Source organism: Adiantum capillus-veneris, chromosome 1 (genome assembly GCF_014529385.1).
Source record: "Adiantum capillus-veneris isolate H3 chromosome 1, ASM1452938v2, whole genome shotgun sequence".
In the NCBI taxonomy this organism is placed as follows: Eukaryota; Viridiplantae; Streptophyta; class Polypodiopsida; order Polypodiales; family Pteridaceae; genus Adiantum; species Adiantum capillus-veneris.
Window position 1 is genome coordinate 25,440,866 of NC_140931.1, and position 11,702 is coordinate 25,452,567.

Sequence of the window (11,702 nt, forward strand, 5' to 3'; positions counted from 1 at the left end):
AAGGCAATGGATTTTGGTTCCACTTGCAAATTACTATACATTCAATGTATAAGAATTGTTTTATAAGTTCAGACCAATTGTATGATCATGCAAGATTTGTCGAGGAAGTGTTGTATGCTTGATTTTTGAAATCCTCCAATGATTGTTTCTTGTTGCAATGACAGAAGAGTTATATCAAAAAACCTCTAAAAAATAAGCAAGTGTACAATGTTCCACAACCAACCAGGTTGCAAATCTAGAGAGGAGCTAGCTTGGTGGCAACATGGCAGATTTAGAGTGGGAGTGGGTCATGCAAGAAAAGAGTGAGGAAGTAACAAAGGGGATCATCTCACCACATAGACAACAATCCAAAGCTTAGACCAGGAAAAATTCCATGCACTATGGTTCGAAAGGTAAAGTAGCTTGGAAAGATAAATATGTAAGTAGTTTTTAATTGTGCAAGTTTTGTATAGGAGATGTTTTAGCTTGTGAAACTTTTTTGGTTATTTTTACCTAAGGAAAATGTCCCTCTAATTCATCCTACTAGAGAAATGATCAAGTATATAGAGAGAGACATAGAGTTTGATATTTGGCAATGGTTGTTGAAAACCCATCATATCTCTTGTGATCAATTTTACTTAGCACTTCACGCATTGTTACCAAGGGATTAGCACCTAGTGGCCCATGCACAAGCCACATGTGACTAGAACTTTGTTATTTTCTCTTCTTTCTTACTTCATAAAGGCCACCCAATGATCTGGAAACTATCAATATTAAGTTCCTCAATGGGTAAAGCCACAAGCATTCAATTCACATGCAATCTTGCGCATGATCCTTACAAAGACTATAATATCCTCCTTTGTGGTTAGTCAAACCACATCAAATTTTATGTTGGAGTATTTATTTAATTCCTTTCAAAAAGAATGGTTTTGAAATGTGTTGGCAAGCTACAACTGAGAACTTATTCTCCTCATAGCCATAAGGCCTCAACACTTTCCATTATTTCACCTACTTGGCTTTTAAGCAGCTTCCTTGTAGAGTGCCACTGCTTGCCTAGCACAACATCAAAATACATGTAATCTCAAGCTCTAGCTCTTCCTCATAGGATGGAAGCTTGAGAGATATCTATAGATCAACCACTCATTGATCCTAGATTTAAGTTCCCTTTCCATTTGCTAACCCCACAATGTATTTATATTTTGATGATTGTTTTATGGAGATTCATTTGCTTAGGATTTCTTGCATGGTTAAAACTATAATGGAAACCTATGTCAAATAGTTCCTCATCTTAATTTCCTTCCATAAATCCAAGGCAAGCTATTAGGCCTTGCCTCATGATCATGCATCCCCATAGGTGCATGTGCAAAGTTACTATACCTAGATCCCAGTTCCTTTTGGGTCTCAAATTTCATTCAGACTAAGTTTTGCATTTCACTTATAAGTGATTTCAAACTGTTTCTCCAAAATGTTTGATGAACTCTAATCCTCATCACCCTCGCTAGCAGGTTCAATAGACTCTAGGGAGGCAACTCCTCTCCTACTCCATCATGTTCTTTGAATGCTTAAAATTTCTCCCGCCAAAAGCTAGGCATAATCACCATTCTTACGATTCAAAGAAGTGGGACTACTTTAAGATAGCCATATGGAATTATTTGAATGGCTACTTGGAAATTTCAGTGTCCGCCACTCTTTATGCGAGAGTGGCTTTCCCTGATTTGCTGCATATCACCATATGTAACACCCTAGATCTTGGCATTCTTTTAAACTCCACTTTAATGACTACAATGATTTCTCAAAGCACACCGTGGTACACCGGTGGTTCATATCAATATTATATTTAAAGAGGTCCTCCAAGCCTTGTCAAGAACATTCTTCTTCTTCTTCTTCTTCTCTCTCTCTCTCTCTCTCTCTCTCTCTCTCTCTCTCTCTCTCTCTCACACACACACACACACACACACACACACACACACAAAATGAGTCACCCTTTTTTTCTTAATATTCTAAGGCTCCCTTGCCCCCCTTTCATCTTTTTTCTAAAAGTGATCCAGAGATACTCGCCCTCTCTCACTCTTGCACTTCTAAAGACGAGATTCTCTTGTCAAAAACCAAGGTTAAATGTAGTTTTAACCAGGTTTTATCTAGCTTAAATTGCCAAATTTTGGCTCAATTATGGACTTTTCTTTTAAAGAGACCAAAAAATTCTAACAAGACTTAGTGTAAATACCGATAAAACCTTAAGAAGTTTTTCCCCCTTTTTGCATGCTAGAAGGCACACATTCTTTACCTTGGAAATCATGGTCCACTGGAGTTATAAGTGGGCTTTGGGTTTCATTTTCAACGTAGAAACTTACATCACAACCTCACTCTCTCACATAGTAATTGATTCTCTTAAAAGAGAGTTAGAAGGGAAAAAATAAGGTAAGGTGGCATCATGTTTTTTTAAGTGAAGGGACTCATAACAATGCATGCTTTGTAGGGTTTGAGGAACAGCCAAGAGAGGGTGCAAGGAGAAGATGGTGATGCCAATGATGTGGCCATGAGCTTGCTCTGCCTCTCGCTCTTTCTCCACTTCTCTGTTGCACCTTACGTGAATAGTTGTTACTGCACTTCCATCCCTCACGCGTCCTTGTTACTTTGGCTTGGTGGTAGCAGCTCTGCTATGGAAGCCTTTGGCCCTCGTCGGCTATGGCACATGAAACCCTAAGAGGGGCAACACTAGTGTTGCTATCTAGGAACCTAACATGGAGAGGGATCTTGAGGGGAGGTGCTTCTCATGCTTCTCTTGCATGATAAATGCATGTAGCCTGATGATGGGCCCAAGGTCTGGATTTTTTGCAAAAAAAAAAAGTGAATGGAACGACCTTATCTATCTTAAACCTTTTGCTCCTATACCAAATGTGAGATGCACTTGTCTCATGATAGTGAGCTTATGAACTGTCATAGCCAAGGAAAATTCCATTTTCTCATAGAGAAAATGGGAGAAAGAGGAGGAAAAAACAAGAGCTTAGTGTGTTCAACTCTCCACCCTACCTTTCTTTATACATGAAAATCCCTTTTCCTTCTAAATTCTAGAACAATCCATAAGACCTTTCCCTTGAGGTGGCTCCTCTTGAGAGTCCTCCCTTGTCCCTTGAAAATCACTCTTGAGCATTGGTTGGATTCCTAGCTAGTTACTGCAATCCATGGCTAATCTTGGCGCCTTTGACCTTATGTATTTCATTGATACTTGACATGACTAGACATCTAGCTTGCTTGAACACTTGCACTTTGTCTATCTTTAGGACCTATGCCCAGTCCCAAGACTCTAGCTATTTTTTGGATCTCATTAGGTTCATTATCTTTTTCTTGTTTGTTGCTCTGTAAATATGCCTTAGTTTACTTGATGTCTAACAGATAGTCTCTCACATATTAGAATTGAATACATGTTACATCCATGTCAAAATTTGAAAGTCACTATATTAACTACTGACCTTTAGTTAGACCTTTAGTTAAAACCGTAGAAGTTTTACTCGTAAAGTTAGTACTTGTCTTGCTTTTCTTTTTAAAAAGCCATGTCTCCTCTTGATGAGTAAGGAAAATAATGATCTAAGATGAATATTCATTTTTGTTTTACTTCTTTGGGATTAAAGGGAGTATTCTCACAATTTTCATAAAATTTTCAGACTTCTCGAGTTTTAATTTAGTTTTTTCATTTCACAATTTTAAGGCAAAAAATGACTCCTTCTAAGCCAATAAGTAAAGACCAAAAAATTATTTTCAATTTTTTCATTCTAGCATAAGCTCACCATTCCTCGAGTTTATCTCATATTCTAAATCAAAAAACATTTTTGTAGTATTCTGGATGTTTTTTCTTAGTATAACAGTCCTTTTTAAAGTAAAAACCTCATTCACCAAAAACAGATCAGCTTTTGATCCCATATAATCAACTAGTAGATACCATTATAGCCAAACCCAGACATATCTATCTTAGACGTTAACCTCCAAAAAACCTCAATAGATCATGCCCATCAAAGTATAATAAAATACACACATGTATGGATCAAAATTTAGCCTCTAAAATAACCCAATAGATCCTTTCCATCAACATATTGTTGCAAATAAAAATAACAACCTCTTAAGACCCTCTTTCACGGATCAAAGTGTTTTTGAACAAAATCAACTAGTATGCTCATAATCTCTCAAAGTAGAATCAACCTAGACAAAATGATAGTTAATTCCTTGTACTTTCTTATCCTCCTCAAAGAGGAGCGAGCAATACTTTCCCCTCTTCTTATTCTAAAAACATGAAATCCTTGTTTTATTTTGTGTAACCTTATGATGACATCAAAACAGAAGATAATCCAATACTCTAGTTAACAATCTATTAATAAATGATCTTCAAGTAGGTGTATGACTAGTTTAATAGAAGAACTATAGTATTTAACCAACAAAAGATAACCTAGACACTACCAGTCAGACAAAACCATTAGTATCCAACAAGATACTTGTATTCTAGGCATCTACTAGACCAATTTTACAAAAGAAAATTAAAATTATGTTTTTTCAAGGGCCAGAGTTACAACCAACAAAGTCGCCTATTGCTTGGGCCTGTCAAGATTACCCCACTCATTTACGTTTGTGGGTATTACATTAGTGAAGCCATTCGAAGAGATAAATCTTAATCTTAGCTCAATTTAAAGCAAGTATCAAAAAAATATTCCCACTTCTAGAGTGCTAAAGCATCAACACGTACCCTTGAAGATAAACCATCTCCTATGTTCCTCAAAATAATAAAAGCCAAGGGTATTCAACTTGGTTCAAGTCCATTGAAATGATCAGAAGCACAAGCATCCCAAAATCACTCCATAATGTATTTTTCTTGAAGAACTAGTTATGATACCACTTGCTAGTAGGTATACAATCCCTATCTTTTTTACAAACAAGTAGCATGCAATGAGCATACAATAACTCAGACATGGTAAGGCCACAAAAGGAAAGCATTTGCATAAGTTATAATGTGACTAGATTACATATTAATAAAATCACCCCTTTTTCTTTAGAAACTTACTAGTTTTTTTCTAAAATCAATCCAAAAACCCCTTTTGTCAATATAATCCTATTAAAAGTTTAAAAATTTTGCAATTAAAAGCCCCATTCATTTGCATCCCGGTGGTAACTTACATGTCTAGGAGGTGACCCCCCCGTGTCCAAGGCCTCCTTCTCCTTCCATCCTAGGTCCTAGCATTTCCAATCATGTTGCAGATAGTCCCTAGTCCCCAATGGAAACCATGAACCATTAGTAACCAAAGTTTACATGGGAAACATCATGCCCATAGAGGTCATTTTAATCAATAAGAGAGAAAATGAACCTTTATTCAAAGAACCCATATTAAAAAAATTTACAATACATACGCCATATCCCATACATGAAAAACAGAAAGGTACATGAGCAAGTCGCCTCAGAGATATAGTCATTGCACCTAGAGACAATAGAGAAGAAGCTTCTAGAGGAGATGACCACAAACTAGTGCAAAGAGAAGGGCAACAATGGGGTTGGACATGTAGTTCCCATCCCAAAACTCTAATCCCACACTATGCATATGGAGACACATTGGACATCTAGCATGAGCCACAATAGCCATGCAAGTGAAGGGAGATAAGGCTTGAGGCTTGTGTCCTACTTGGCCTAGGAGGTGAGGCTCATGTATCACACCACCCTAGAGAGTCAATGCTTGAACTTGGTTAGGGTTCAACATCTAACCTCTCTTGCATGAGAAGCATAGGGAGATAAATATTGAATCAAAGCATTTAGCTATACTTGGAATTTTCACATTAGCATACATGAAGTAAAACCTTTCATGAACCTGCTCTCAATAACGTTTCTAATTTCTAAGATAACACTTTCCTCTTCTCTCCAAGATATCTTGGTGCTACATTTAGAGTCAACCGAGAGAGATTTATTGTGTCTCATTTGGTCTCTATAACCGAGATCTCCTTTTCTAGAGATTGGAATGCTCAAAAAACAATGTGTAGATAAGATGAGAACTTCCTCTCTGCATACAAAGATTGGACCAAACTTAAATTTACTGAACAAAACACATGAGCCTTAACTCTATTTGCTCACGTGAATAAGTAAGTTAAGCTAAATGCTCAAACTTGAAATTGAGCCTTCAATTCCTAAGCTAGTGTGCAACGTGTAAGTTTCTTTAGTCCAATCCGCTCTTAAGTATACCCATGAATACCCCTTGTTTGCTCTTTTTTCATGTTCAATTGAAGATGTCCTTTGAAAGCTGGTTGCACTCTAAAATGAAGCATCCGTGCAATTGTAAATTTGAGAGGGGTATCTTTCGTTTGTGATGTCTAATCAATTATATCCTCTTATGGTTCTTAACTTCTCATCCCCTGATCTTTATGCCACAACTCAAACCTCAAGCAATAGGCACTCAAAGATGATATGGACACTCTTTCTCCAAGACATAATGCTTGTATTTGACGATTGTTTGCCGAGGTAGATAAGGGCCGTCAAGATGATATGGACACTCTTTCTCCAAGACATAATGCTTGTATTTGACGATTGTTTGCCGAGGTAGATAAGGGCCGTCATAATGGGATGGATCCCAATAGGAAATTATGTAGGTAGACACAAATGTAATATTTCTTATGAAAACCTCAAGCAACAAGCACATAGACTTGATACATATGCCCTTTTTCAAAGGTATAGTGCTTGTATTTCATTATTTTCTACATAGGTAGGTAAGGGCCTTCATATTGAAACACATTTGAGTAGAAGTAGGACTAATTATGCAAGCCTCAAGAAACAACCACATAGAGCTGATAAAAACACCCATTTGAAACATTTTAAAAGGTATTATTCCTGCATTCAATGATTTCTGGTAGAGATGGGTAAGGGCATTGATAGTGAGATGCAAAAAGACATTTTGCAACTAGACACAATAGTGTGACTGCTTATGGAATCCTCAAGAAACAAGCACGCAGAGTTGATACAAATGCCCTTTTTTAAAGGTAAAATGATTATATTTGATGATTTCCTATAAAGGTATGTAAGGGCCTTGATAGGGAGATAGGTCCCATTAGAAGAATATTCTTTAATAGACAATGTAGATGCAGGACTTCTTATGTAGTTTGAAGAAACAAGCACATATACTTAATACAAACACCCATTTTAAAATGTATAGTGCTTATGCACAAGTAGTTAAAGCCCTTGATAGTGGGACATGTCCCAATAGAAGAGATTTATTTAGGTAGACACAACTAAAGAGTTGCCTATAAGCCTCAAGAAGCATAAGTTTTGTGGTGGTGGTGGTGGTGGAAGAGGGGGGGCGGGGGGGGGGGGGGGGGGGGGGGGGGTGTAATGCTAGTTATGGGAGTGACGTTTTGTGTTAGACATGGGAAGGTAAGAAAAACTGAAAATAAACTCATTGGGTAGCTCACCCAATACCCATCCCCCGAAGCTATGGCCTTATCTAAGTATGCCAATTGGGCCCATGCTTCAAAGCACCTTCATATGCTAGAGTGAATAGGTCAATTTAAGCTCAAGGCATAATCTTCATATGCTAGAGTGAATAGGTCAATTTAAGCTCAAGGCATAATCTTGGGCTTCAACATCATCTCTCTAAGCAAGCTCAAGGATCAAAATATGGTGCAAGACTTGACCCTACCTTAACTCTCTAAGCTAGTGCAACTCATCCAAGAGAGAGAGAGAGAAGGCTGACACCATTTCCAAGTCTCATCTTAGTATGCCCCTGAATTTCAGGCTTCAATTGATAGTCTCATTTGATAACTAAATTCATAGTGATACTAGAGACTACAATGAACTTTTTGAATGTATTCGAAGGAAAATTAGGACAAATCGTGGCAAGGAGGCTATCATTTAGAGAAAACAAGCAGCATGTAAACACCAATAGCGCACATAATAGTTAAGCCAGCAGGAGTTTCTAATCTATCTATTATTACTTAGTTATTCAGTAGTTAACATCCTCATTAATGCATATTGTAAGTTGAAACCGAGAATATATAATGGATTCTTGCCTAGATATGTAGTGGTTAGGAAGATTAGTGATTTTTGCAAGATTAATAAGTGACTAGTGCTTGTAAGAATCAATAAATCTATAATTAGTGGCTAATTAAGAGGTATGGATGCTAGATTAAATAGAGTAGATAATGAGAAGAGAGGATTGCTAGAGATTATCGAATGACAAGATGGAAAAGAAAGAGTGGGATACACATAGTGAGCAGCACACACACACACACTCTCTCTCTCTCTCACACACACACACACACACACAAAATATTATTGAATGATTAAGGGGAGATTAGAGAAACTAGGCTATTAGTGTAATCCCCTCCTATGGGGTGACTGGGAAAAAAAGGGGGGGCCTAATGTAGTGGGAACGCACTTCTTCTTGTCTTGGTTGTTGGTTACCACTCAAATGGGCAAGATATTTTTTTTTTACCATGTCTATGTGCAAACCTAGTCATGACTACCACTTTTGGTTTGTGTACTTGTTGACCAAGGTTTTTTTGGAAAAGACCTCTCATTGGTTTTCTTGATCCAAAGAGGAAACCTAACCTTGTGGGAGCTTGTCCGTGCTTGTCTCGATATTGATGCCACTTTTGTGGGTTTGGGGTTTGGGATGGGAACTACATGTCCAACCCCACGAGTACCTGTTGTTGCCCTTCTCTTTGCACTAGTTTGTGGTCATCTCCTCTAGAAGCTTCTTTTCTATTGTCTCTAGGTGCAATGACATCATATTTTTTATAGCTCTGAGGCAACTTGCTCGTGTACCTTTCCGTTTTTCATGTATGGGATATGGCTTCATTGGTATGTATTGTAAATTTTTTTAATATGGGTTCTTTGAATAAAGGTTCATTTTCTCTCTTATTGATTAAATTACTGGCCTCTATGGGCATGATGTTTCCCATGTAAACTCTGGTTACTAATGGTTCGCCGTTTCCATTGGGGACTAGAGACTATCTGCAACATAATTGGACATGCTAGGACCTAGGATGGAAGGAGAAGGAGGCCTTGGACACGGGGGGTCACCTCCTAGACATGTAAGTTACCACCCGGATGCAAATGGAAGGGCTTTTTAATTGCCAAATTTTAAAATTTTAATAGGATTATATTAACAAAAGGGGGTTTTGAATTGATTTTAGAAAAAAAAGTAGTAAGTTTCTAAAGAAAAAGGGGTGATTTTATTAATATGTAATCTAATCACATCATAACTCATGCAAATGGTTTCCTTTTGTGGCCTTACCATGTCTGAGTTATTGTATGCTCATTGCATGCTACTTGTTTGTAAAAAAGATAGGGATTGTATACCTACTAGCAAGTGGTATCATAACTAGTTCTTCGAGAAAAATACATTATGGATGATGTGGGGATGCTTGTGCTTTTGATCATTTTAATGGACTTGGACCAAGTTGAATACCCGTGGCTTTTATCATTTCGAGGAACATCGGAGAGGTTTATCATCAGGGTGAAAGCATGTTAACCTGTCGCGCTTTTTGTGCTAGTTAGCAGTTTCAAGTTAGCACATCTTCAAAAAGTTGGGCGTCCGGTAAATTTTTTACAAATAATATCAAAATTTGTCGGAGGTTGTACATTTGGATTCCTTGTTTCAAGTGCTTTCTATTGATATATCATATGTCATAGATCTTGGAGATGTAGCTCAAGTTATTGTACTAGTTAGCATATGTCAAAATTGTGCTAGTTAGCATTGTCTGGGACATGAAAAAGCATGAGAAGTGGAGAAAGAGAGAGAGGGAGAGCGAGCTCATGGCCACATCATTGGCATCACCATCTTCTCCTTGCACCCTCTCTTGGCCGTTCCTCAAACCCTACAAAACATGCATTGTTATGAGTCCCTTCACTTAAAAACATGATGCCACCTTACCTTATTTTTTCTCTTTTAACTCTCTTTTAAGAGAATCAATCACTATGAGAAACAGTGAGGTCGTGATGTAAGGTTCTAGGTTGAAAATGAAACCCAAAGCCCACTTATAGCTCCAGTGGACCATGATTTCCAAGGTAAAGAATGTGTGCCTTCTAGCATGCAAAAAGGGGAAAAAACTTTTAAAGGTTTTATCGGTATTTACACTAAGTCTTGTTAGAATTTTTAGATCTCTTTTAGAAGAAAAGTCCATAATTGAGCCAAAATTTGCAATTTTAGCAAGTTAAAAAATGGTAACCTAACAGGACATAAAAGTGTCCTTTCAGGGTTTTGGGAAAAAGTTCCAAAACCATAGTAGATCCACTCATTTTCAAAAATCCTTTCATGAGCTTATAGTTCAATAACTACTACATATGGAAAATATGAGAAACTTGTAATTTTTCTCATCCCTTGGTCACTACAAGCCTCCAAAGTTGATGGACCAGTGCATTTTTTTCCAAAACAACAATTTCTTACGGTTGATTGCATATAAATAAGAGTGGAGATTTTTGTATGACATGAGATAAAATGCCCCGTTAACTTCAATGGGTTGGTGACCAAAACGTATGGTTCCTTTTACCTCACTAATGTTTTTTTGGGCAAAAAAAATAGGTACAAAAAAGTTTCCTTTTAGCCATTCTGCGGGCCTATCATCAAAGTTTCTATAGTCACGCTCAATACACATACTATATACATGTTTTCTTAGTTCCCTTCGGGCCTATGGATTCAAAAGGAGCCATGGAGCATGTCAAAAGGATAATGGATCTCTTACAATTGAAACCTTGGGGGAAATGATAAAGTGCTAAATACAGCAAACATGAAAAAACTGGGATTAGCATTATGACCTCAAGAAACCCATAGAAACTACTCAATATCTAGCCAAGTTTGTAGTCTATGATTAGATATGGTTACTACCTACAAAATACACACAATTGGCCTAAGAAACTAGCAATATTGAGAAAGTTATACTTGCTACTCTAAAATGTATCGTATTCTTCAAAAACAATCAAAAAACTCAACCATCATCATATACTATGCTATATAGCATATTAGGTCCCCCAAAACTCAAGGAAGATTAGATTTATGCTATATATTACACTTACACAATCAAAATTGAATTTGGATATCAAGAAAGCCCCCAAAAAAATCATAGAAGTGCTAATTTTGGCCAAAAAAACAGGATTATGCAATTCTTGTAAATTGGTCATAACTTTCAATTTTAACACTTAGCTCTCCCTACAAGCATCAAAACATATTGACAACTATGAAGGCCTAACCTCTAGCCATCTAAACCTCACAAACATGAAGTTTAGAGTGGTATAGTTGCCAAAAATTGGAAAAAAGCGAAAAACAGGACCCGTTTTTTCACACAGTTTAGGTTCAAAAATGTTGTGTAAGAGTAAGGTTAATGGTGAGATCGATACTCCAAAAAAAATGCTAAGTTTTTTTCAGCTCATAAGGCAACTTTGTGGATATATAGCACCTAGAAATCCATTCTCATACTCTTCAAATAATTCAAGCAAAATGGTCACTTAACAGGACATAAAAGTGTCTTGTTACCATTCTAGTGTTAAAACCTGGTTAAAACTACATTTAACCTTGGTTTTTGACAAGAGCATCTCGTCTTTAGAAGTGCAAGAGTGAGAGAGGGCGAGCATCTCTGGATCACTTTTATAAAAAAGAGGAAATGGGGGCAAGGGAGTCTTAGAATATTAAGAAAAAACGGGTGACTCATTTTGAGAGAGAGAGAGAGAGAGAGAGAGAGAGAGAGAGAGAGAGAAGAAGAAGAAG